Source organism: Panthera tigris, chromosome A1 (genome assembly GCF_018350195.1).
Source record: "Panthera tigris isolate Pti1 chromosome A1, P.tigris_Pti1_mat1.1, whole genome shotgun sequence".
Taxonomy (NCBI): Eukaryota; Metazoa; Chordata; class Mammalia; order Carnivora; family Felidae; genus Panthera; species Panthera tigris.
The window spans coordinates 74239046-74249479 of record NC_056660.1 but is presented as its reverse complement, the minus strand read 5'-3'; the positions used below and the strand labels follow the sequence as shown (position 1 = coordinate 74249479).

The 10434-nt window shown below is 38.1% G+C and overlaps 1 pseudogene; it reads right to left on the bottom strand.

Moving 5' to 3' along the window:
* Positions 1 to 301: 301 nt before the first annotated feature.
* On the bottom strand, positions 302 to 6713 carry LOC102968519 (annotated as a pseudogene).
* Between the last annotated feature and the right edge of the window lie 3721 nt (positions 6714 to 10434).

Genomic DNA, 10434 nt, shown 5'->3' with positions numbered 1-10434 from the left:
AGTCCCAGTCTTATTTACCTAGAACTGGCCCAGCACATGCCAGGATGTATGCGTTCATTAAGTGTTTGTTCATTTGGAATCTCATCAATTAGTACCCACAATGACTCATTTTTCAAATTAAGAACTTATGTTTCAAATGGATAAAGAATCTCAGTCCAGAGCACATTATTTCTAGGAATTCTCATTCGTCACCACTTGATTCTCTGACTCCTTATTCCACTGACCAGAGCAGGGCAGCCCAAGACTACACATCTCTTCCTGGAGCAGGGCACAGGATACCTTCTTATATTTCAGACAGATGTTAACACAGGCTCTCCAGAGAAACAGCAAACCTATACTCTGGCTACTTTCTTCGTTTGCCATATTGCTGGACTATGGCTGCAATGTGCGTGACAAGGAATTTTCCCATTGGCTTTCCTACTTTAATGCACAGAAAGGTGAGTGGAGTCTTGCTTTTCGCTTCTTTTGAAAGAAGTGTATCTTCAGTAGGTACCTGAATTCTTTCTGGTAGCCAAAACTGAATTTCAGACTTACTATCCATTTGTGCACCTCGGCAGTTGTGATCCAGAAGAGATTCTAAAGAGGTGCCTGGACACTATTCCTATTTGCTTCTGTAGGCAGAAGAAGGCCATTTGCTGTGGGAGGGACACTCTTTCACCCAGCTTTTATCTGGCTCTTTACTGCTTTCAGCTGATGAATCACCTACCTGGGAAACAGAATTACTAAGGGTGATGTCTGCCCCCACTAGCTCAATACTTTTGCCATCATTAATTCTGGCTTCTGCAACTTTATAACTGTGACCCTTCTTTCTTCTTATGAAGGTAATATTCAATGAATTTAACTTTATCTAGATTTCCATGTGCATTCAATGTTTTCTACTTGGATTTCTGGGGAACCCAACTACTTGTCCATGTCTGGCACTGTATCTTGCTTTTCACAGGTTTCTAAAGCTAGGGCTCCCTTTAGTTCAGCATTATTGTCTGTTCCTGAAAAGCTCAGGACTGGCTCCACCTACATTTCTGTAGCAGGAGTATTGTTTATGACTTAGCCTTCCTTAGCTCTTCTGGGTCAAGAGAAAGGCACTCTGTTGAGGTGTCTCTTTTGTCCATTCCGCTATCAGTTGGAGAAGAAACTTCTTCCAAGTTAACAGAGTTAAAATCTCCCCTAAAAGGAAATTTTCTTTGGCTATAGTTCAGATGTAGCACGAATGTCAGAAGGTTCCTTGCTGAACTTAGTCACATTTATAGATCCATTGGTTGCCTCCCCAGAAGATTCTAGCATCTTTAACTTCCTTGACACAGAGCGAGTGGTCTGAGGGCTTTGTAGGTGTGTATTTGTTGACTTCTCCAAAGGCCCTGTTGTTTTGGAGCTCGAAGCGATGGTTCTCTCTCCATCCTGCTGGTTTTTGGGTTTTTTTTCCTTGTTGACATCTTTGAAGTCACTGACCCATGGAAGAGATTGTTTCCATTGCCTTCTACTATGACATTTCCCACATGAAGAGCAAGGTGACCTGCCATCACTTGGAGATTGGGAAGGTCTGGCTTCAGAAAAGGGTATCAATCTATTCAGTAAGTTTTTGAGCTATTTGTGATGGCAATGTAATCTTAACTTCATTTTTTAAACAACGAAGTTCCTTTTTTATTTTTTATTTTTTTCTGTTTTATTTTTTTTTCTGTTTCAGTTCTTCATGGCAGGAAGAGCGAGATTTTAAAGTATTTTTATTTAAATATATCACATCTCTTGGTATGTTTACTCCTAGATAATTCACTCACTATAGTAAATGAATTACATTTTATTATATTTCTTAAATAATTGGTAGAATAAGCTGTGAAATTATCTAGGCCTGCTACTTAGCTGGCTATAGTTCTTGATGACTTTCTCTATTACTCCCAGAGGTCGGTCTGGTTAATTTATATTTTCCCAGACTGTGACCTTTTCAAGGTGGCTTGAATCAAGCAAACTTCCACTTTTCAGTCAGAGGGAACTCAACAACTTTGTTGCATTAAGTGGAAAACTGTAGATTATTCCTGATGCTGCTGTTTTAATATTATTATTGTTATTGTTATTGTTATTAATCCTGTCACTCCTATTAACTCCAGAATGTGATCTACACAGAGAATGAAGATGCCCTGGGAACCATTCTAGTAGGAATTATTCCAGCCATCTCTGAACAGTTCTTTTGGGACTCATTCCCTTCAGGGGAAAGCAGGTGGGAGGCAGGATGGTCTTTATATCCACCCCCAACGAATCTCTAGGATGACTTATGTCCACCAGTGCAAAAGATAGCATGCATGTGTGCATTTGTGTATGTGACCAGACTAATTTCTCTTTTTCCACTAAGTTCTGGTAAGAGATGTTTAACAACTCGGTTCAATTATTTTTAGTGTATTTATTTATTTTGAGAGAGAGTGCAGGGGAGGGAAAGAGAGAGAGGGTAGCAAGAATCTCCAGGAGGCTCCTCACTGTCCGCGCATAGTCCAGTGCTGGGCTCGAACCCACAAACCTTGAGATCGTGACCTGAGCCGAAATCAAGAGTCGGACACTTATTGGACTGAGCTCCCAGGTGCCCTGACAACTCTGCTTGATTTTAAACAGAACTTCTTCTCACCCATCTTCCTCAGTTTTTGAATCTCATGAAAGCTCTATGCCACAGAGAAGTCTTATTTAACCTTGGTATATCTGTCAAGCACCAGTGAAGAAAAAGTGAAGTATCTATTTCCTTCTATTTTCCCTGAATCAGTTTTCACCTTCTGCATGAAAATAAATAAATAAATAAATAAATTAATAAATAAAGGATTCTCTTTTAGCTCATCAAGTAAAGTTGTCTGTATTAATGTTTCGTTTATCCTCTTGATATATATATATATATGTATATATATATATACATATATATATATATACACACACACATATAGGCTTCTTAGCCAGCTCATTGTGCCATAGACTTTTGACCTTAAAAGCACTGTAAGCTTGTTCTACTGCCTATTTTCCTTAAATACATTGAAGTAAGTCACTCTATAATCTCTAGCATCTTTTTGGTGAAAATAGAGACTTACAGTATGTTTGTTTAATTCTGAACACAGTGGGGCAATTTTCAAATATAATTGCACATTGCCCAAGTTCCAGATTTTTGGTTTCCTTAAACAGATCTAAGTATAAGAAAGGAAATGTTGGAAGAGATTCAGAAACTTTAGGAAGCAAACATCAGAAAGCCAGAAGGACATTGACTGGATATTGACAATTAGGAAGAAGAAATGAGTCCAAGTGTCACTGAGATTTTGCAAATGCATAGATGGATGCATGAAGCATTCTGGGCAAAATTATGAGTCTCAGGATGGGAGAGGAGACGTACTGGGGTCGTCAGAGGCGGTGCAGCCACCAGCACTGGCCCGGGGGCTCACCAGCATCTCATAAATGCTTTTTGAATGACTGTTAGATGAATTCCATACCAGACACACTGAATTTGATGTGGACGTTTTCTGTGGTCCTGTAACCTTAAACCTGTGGGGCACTCTTACTTTACAAAGCACTTTCATATGCTGCCCCATTAATCCCCACAATAAACCATGGAGTAAAATATCATTAAAGCCCTCTTATAGCTGAGGAAATGGGGCTTAGAAAGATTAAGTTCCTTACTTAAGTTATATGTTTAGTATGAGCCAGAGATGAGGTTTAAGCCCAAGTGTTTTTGAAACCCAAACCTGGGCTCTTACTCATACCGTGGAGTGTCCAAGTAGCAGTAGCTTTGGCCGCCCGTAGCTGGCTCTCTCAGACACATCCGAGGAAATCATCATGCTTGGAAAGACACAAATATTTACAGAGAGAGTTAAAAATGAGAGCACATCAGCAGTAGGCAAGAGACTCACAAAGGATGGAACGCTATTTTTTTTTTTTTCACTGCAGTGTGACCAACACGGAGGGAAACTCAGTGCTGTACTTACTGAGTCAATGATTCCCCAGAATGTGCTGGAAGAAGACAGCTGAGTGGGGTTTTGCTGATCGATTAGATTGCTTTTGAGAACTTTCTGAGAAATCACTTTTGTTTTTTTGCATTGGTTTTTGTTTGAGGTCATTTTTTATAGGTCTATTGGACAGTCCCTACATCCATTCTATACCAGTCACTTTCAGTTGGATCCCTTTCAGCTCTTTCTTTATTTCATTTTGATTTTAAAAGGCTTGTCTCCTTTTGCTTAATTTTTTTTAATCTAAAGAAATTATCTGTGTGCCCAGTTAATATTGCTATTTGTTTATTTCATATCCTTTTTCCATATGTTACCATCTCCTTTCTGAGTTTTTATTTTGGGCTTATGGTATTGTTTTCTATCTTCTATCGTTTTCCTAATTTATTTTAGCTTGTTTGGAACATCTGTTCTTCCATTGGAGGGCTTCCATTTCCTAGACGGTCATTATGCTATGTCAATATATCTTTTTTTTTTAATTTTTTTTAACATTTATTTATTTTTGAGACAGAGAGAGACAGAGCATGAACGGGGGAGGGTCAGAGAGAGGGAGACACAGAATCTGAAACAGGCTCCGGGCTCTGAGCTGTCAGCACAGAGCCCGATGCGGGGCTCGAACCCATGAACCGTGAGATCATGACCTGAGCGGAAGTCGGCCGCTTAACCGCCTGAGCCACCCAGGCGCCTCTCAATATATCTTTTTTAAAAAAGGAAGCGCATGGTATTTAACTGTGATCATTTGCGTTGTGCTACTTTTTTCTTTCTCTACATTAAATTTGTTTCATGGTGTTTGAGGAAGAAGGAGTGCAGTCAAAGAGTTTTTCTAGGCTCGTGGCTCTAATGCCTTCCCTGTAATTTCCATCAGTTCTTTAATGTTATGGTCCCTTACCATTTGAAATCTTCTAATAGTTTCCTTTGTTTATTTTAAACACACCCAACTCCTGCTTTTGCCCCTGTCGTTCTTCTAATAAATTTAGGTTTTCTTTCAGATAGTCTCTCCTGTCGTAGAGGGATTTTGCAGACTTCATAGACATCAGATCGTTCACGTGACATCATCTTAAATCATGGACTCACGCTATTTAGCCACAATTCAGCATACGAAAAAAATACATATAGTTTCAGTAGAGTTTTTCAAATTGTCCTGCCCATGTTCCAGCGCACGCCTGGTGGCAAGTTGGGGCATCTCCACTGCTCGCATCCATCACGTGTCAGCTTGTCCCTCTTTCCTCCTGAAGAGATGCTGGTACCATTCAAGTCTTGTGCTGCCAGGCATTTGTACCCTCTCCTCTCATTTCCTGGTTTCGTGTCGTGAGTGTCACCGTGAGGTGTTGGTTTTGCTATTATGGTTTTTGAGGAGAGATTCCAACGTGAGTCTGTTCCAGCCACTGTTTTCATAGCTCTTCACCTGCCCTCAAGGTGAGAGCACAAAGCTCAGCCTTCAGGCTTTAACTGGTATAACTGCTTGGATCTTGGACTTGAGTGCTTTAAAAATACATATTTCTTGGGACTCCTGGGTGGCTCAGTCGGTTAAGCATCCGACTTCCGCTCGGGTCATGATCTCACAGCTTGTGAGTTTGAGCCCCGCGTCGGGCTTTGTCCTGACAGCTCAGAGGCTGGAGCCTGATTCAGATTCTGTGTCTCCCTCTCTCTCTGCCCCTCCCCCTATTCATGCTCTGTCTGTCTCTCTCAAAAACAAAGAAACATTAAAAAATTAAAAATACATATTTCTTAATTTAACAAAAGAGAATAAGCATCTATATTTTATTTATTTATTTTTTTCAATATATGAAATTTATTGTCAAATTGGTTTCCATACAACACCCAGTGCTCATCCCAACAGGTGCCCTCCTCAATACCCATCACCCACCCTCCCCTCCCTCCCACCCCCCATCAACCCTCAGTTTGTTCTCAGTTTTTAAGAGTCTCTTATAAGCATCTATATTTTAGATGCCTTATTTTCTGAAACTTAAACCTTCATATCCTTCTGTAAAAGTTTGTACACATACTCAAACACATACACTAACCCCTCATAATTGAAAACTTACCTTGATCTCCACAAAACATTCTAAATGACACAGCATATTCTTTATCACCAAATTACCTCATATATTCTCTTTTCCGCTTTATAATTGTTATCAGATTGACTCGTCTGTCCTCATTATCAGAGTGAACCGCAGAGCTGTTCCACTGGTTTGATTTTACTGTAGAATGGTGCCTTTTTTTTTTCTTTAAGACAGAAAATTCCCAGTCACCCCTCCTATCCCAGTGACAAATAGAATAAAGAAAATATCTTAGCAAACTGAAAACAAACACCTGTAGTGATGAGATAGGAATGTTTTTTTTTTTTTTGCAATTAAAAAAAACTAAACCCATGTTTTTCTTGAACACTCAAGTTTATGTGTGGATTTCATTAAGAATGTTACCAGATGTCAAATATGTACAAACCATTTCTACATTTCTTAACTGGTGATAAACTAAGAAGTAAACAATCGTCTTTGAGTGGCAGTAAATACTATGATAAATACTCGGCCATGGAAATCTTTACCTGCTGGAAACAATTTTTAACTGTCAATGTAGCTCTAATGCCATATTTTCTACCTGGTTATATTTGACGTCTCCTGAAGCCAGACCATTAGTGAGATGCGCTATCTCACTGAGGCCTTCCTCTGAACCTTTACAAGGACACCCCACAGCCCGTGGCCATACAGGTTCATAGTCTCCTGAACAAGTTATCGAGGACTGCAACATCTTCATAGTGTCCCTAACTATCCATTGTTAACTTAATTTAGTAGTTAATGCAGTCAAATAGGATATATGATTAAAATGTGAAACACAGCTCTGTGCATCTAGCTAATTGTTTGTTTGGTTTAACTAATTAATAGGATCTATTTCAAAATGTGCCCAGTTTTATGAAAAGTAATTTTGGTTTTACAACAGTAATTTGTACACTCCATAATTTCTGGCACAGTATATGGCAATTTATAAACTCATTTACGGTTTCTCTTTACTCATATCTTATATGATATATATACTTAGTATGTGTGTGTGTGTGTGTGTGTATATATATATATATATATATATATGTAAAGTAGTTCAAGTAGCATTCAACACAAGAGTTCTAGTAATAAATATAACATGCTTTTAGCTAAATATTTTCATGAAGTGGTTTAAAACATTTTTCCTGAGTAAAATTCCGTTATAGACTCACATGCACACACATACACACACACACACATCTTCTTTATCCATTCATCTTTGGACACTCAGGTCGCTTCCATATCTTGGGTATTGTGAATAATCTTGCGATACACCTAGAGGTTTGTATATATTTTTGAATTAGTGCTTCTATTTTCTTTGGGTATATACCTAGCAATGACAGTACTGGGTCATATGGTATTTCTATTGTTAATTTTTTGAGGAAACTTCATGTGGTTTTCCATAGTGACTGCTTTGCTGGAAAAAAAAACAGGTGAAGGGGATTAAGAGGTATAAACTTCTAGTTATAAAATAAATAAGTCATAGGCACGCAAAGCACAGCACAGGGAATGTAGCCAGTAACACTCTAATAACTTTGTATGGTGACGGTCACTATACATGTGGCCGTGAGCAATATGTAATGTACAGAATTATCAAGTCACTATGTTGTAAATCAGAAACGAATATAAAACTGTGTGTCATCTATACTTCAATAAATAAACAAATAAACAAATTTCCTGGAGCTCAAAACCTAACTTATATTTTCAAATATGACTCTTATTTTCTGGAAAAAAAAAAAGTCTCACACGGGCGTTACCAAATCGATTTTCACGTGAATAATTCCACATTTTCCCCTGAGAACAGTGCTTACTGAGAGCTTGAGGGATTTGAAGTAAAGGGCAGTTTATCCTCTGCATCTTCATTGTGATTTGTATTCCTCAATCAGAGATTAAAACTATTTAGAAAGTAAATCTTCCCAAGCTCTTTGGACCTATAGATACAAACTGAAAACATAAGTTTGTTCAATTCTCCATCTCCAAAAACTTCCAGCCAAGTGGAAATCTTAAATATCTGTTACCTTTCAGGATACAGAATGATTTAAAAAAAAATGATTTTCTTCTTTTAAAAATCTTGTATAAGTTTCAAAAGAAAGGAAATAAAGGAATTAAAATTTATTGGAAGTCTAGCATTTGTCAGCCACTATGCTGGGACTTGTGCTTAATCATATTGACTTCCACTTAATTTACTTACTTTTAAAGTATCATAAAAACTAGATTATATTGTCTTATAAATGAAATAGATGTCCGTGTCTTTGTGATATGTTAAAGCCTCAAAAATAAAATAGGTTCTATTGTCTTATCTGACATGGGAAGAAACGATGAGATCAAAACCACAACTTAACCATCAGTAAGTAAGATGTTTGTATAGAAGCTTCACTGGTTCAAATGGTGAGTTTTCTCATTTTCCTCCTCACGTTGTGTAAGGCAGGCTCACCGGGGTTAGAGAAGCCATTCACGTGGGTAATTGCTCCCTGCAAAATAATAATCTATTTTTTTTATCTGAAATAACATTTCAAAGGCAGAACGGAGCTAAGATTGTAACACTTACTTGCATAAGGGATACATGTTTGGTACCATTTGTCTCATTTTAAAATAGGAGCTTAAACCAAATAAACAGAGATAATGTACACATCGACTGTGAGAGGAATTCTATACTTGCCTGGAAGTTCACGATCATATGAAAATGTGAAACTGTCACATAATTTTACCAAAAGCTCCTTTACTCTTTCTTGAAAATGAAACAGGAATTCTTGTGAGTTTCATAATCTGTAACCCGTTACAAGAAGCGCATTGTACAAAAGAAGGAAAAAAAAAAGAGTTTGTTACAGTTAGAGCAGTTTGGAGCTCAATAAGCAAGATTTCATTCTTGGCTGGTGACAAACAGGCAGTGTGGTCATGAAAAACTAATTCAACTGTCTGTCCCTCTATTTCCTTGTCTGTGACATACCAGGAGGAAGTCAATATTCCTGTCATTGGCATTATTCCTTATCATTGTCTGAAAGTTTAATCAATGGAATAACACAAGAAATGGAAATGTGAGCCATCCCTGTTGGATCAAAACCAAAAAACCACTAGAAGACAACACAGGGGAAAACATGTTGATTCGTCTTAACGATGGTCAGGTCAATGGTTTTTTTGGCCATGACCCCAAAAATACAGGCAATAAACGCAAAAAGTAGACAAATATGATTACGTTAAACTAAAAGGCATCTGCACAGCCAAGGAAACAATTAACGGAGTGAAGAGACAACCAGTGGAATGAGAAACTATTCTAAAGCATACATCTAATAAGGGGTTAATATTCAAATCACGTAAGGAACTCCTACAACTCAAGGGAGGAAAATAACTCAGTTAAACAAATAGGCAAAGCACACAAGTAGACATTTTCTCAGCGAAGATATACAAATGCCCAACAGGTATTTGAAAAATTGCTCAGCATCACTATTCCTCTGGGAGATGCAGAGGGATTAAAGAAAAGAGAAAATATATACTGTCATTATATACTAGCAGATGTCTTAGATATAGTGGGCAGTTCATAAGGAAGGACCAGGTGGGACACACAGATTCTGGAATTTTCTACATCTAAATGAGCTGAAACCAAAAGTCTGGGTGGTCTTACCAAAGACGAGTGCAGAGAAACATGAGAACCCAGGAGCCACATCCCGTGTCTGATGGAACTAGGTTACCAGGGGATGGAGGTAGAAGGGGCCGTTAAGCCAGAGGAAAAACAGGTGAAAATTGTACCTCGAAAGCAAAGTGAGAAAAGCGGGGCAGGAGTGGAGCTGTTTATCTGAAACAAATGCTATTACATAAGATGATGACTAAAACCGACCTCGGACCCAAGGAGTCCGATATTCCAGTGAAATCCTTTAGGAAATACTCTCCTGTCACTGATTTGAGATGAAGGAAACAGTAACCCGACTTGCACACATGATTACAGAAACGTGAGTAAAACAATGACAAAAATATCTACTTGGTTACTAAAAGAAATGCGTATTATTAACAAATGAGATTTCGCACAGAAATGAAAAGACGTTTTCTCATGCTCAGAAATGCAGTAACATCATCCATAACACTAGAAAGTCAGATGAGAAAAGCTATACCATCATTTTTCAGGAGTCTGCAAAGGTCGTCATGAAATTCCTCAGTAAATTCTATGGTGAAACAGGCTGTTTCTTTACCCAATACATAAACTATCAGGATGTACTTCCAGGAGGCAATTATGGTTTTTAACTTATATTTTTGTTTGTGAGTTTTCAAAGATTTAAAATGTCTTTTTTTTTTTTTTAAAGAATGCATGCTGTATGAGGGAACACCTGTCATTTCTTCTGTTTTGTTTTTATCTGTTTGCACAAACCATTCTTTTGCCACGCACCGTATCTGGTGACTAGCCACCTTCCTTGATCCATGTGTATATGAGAAGCAGGTGACCTTTGTCA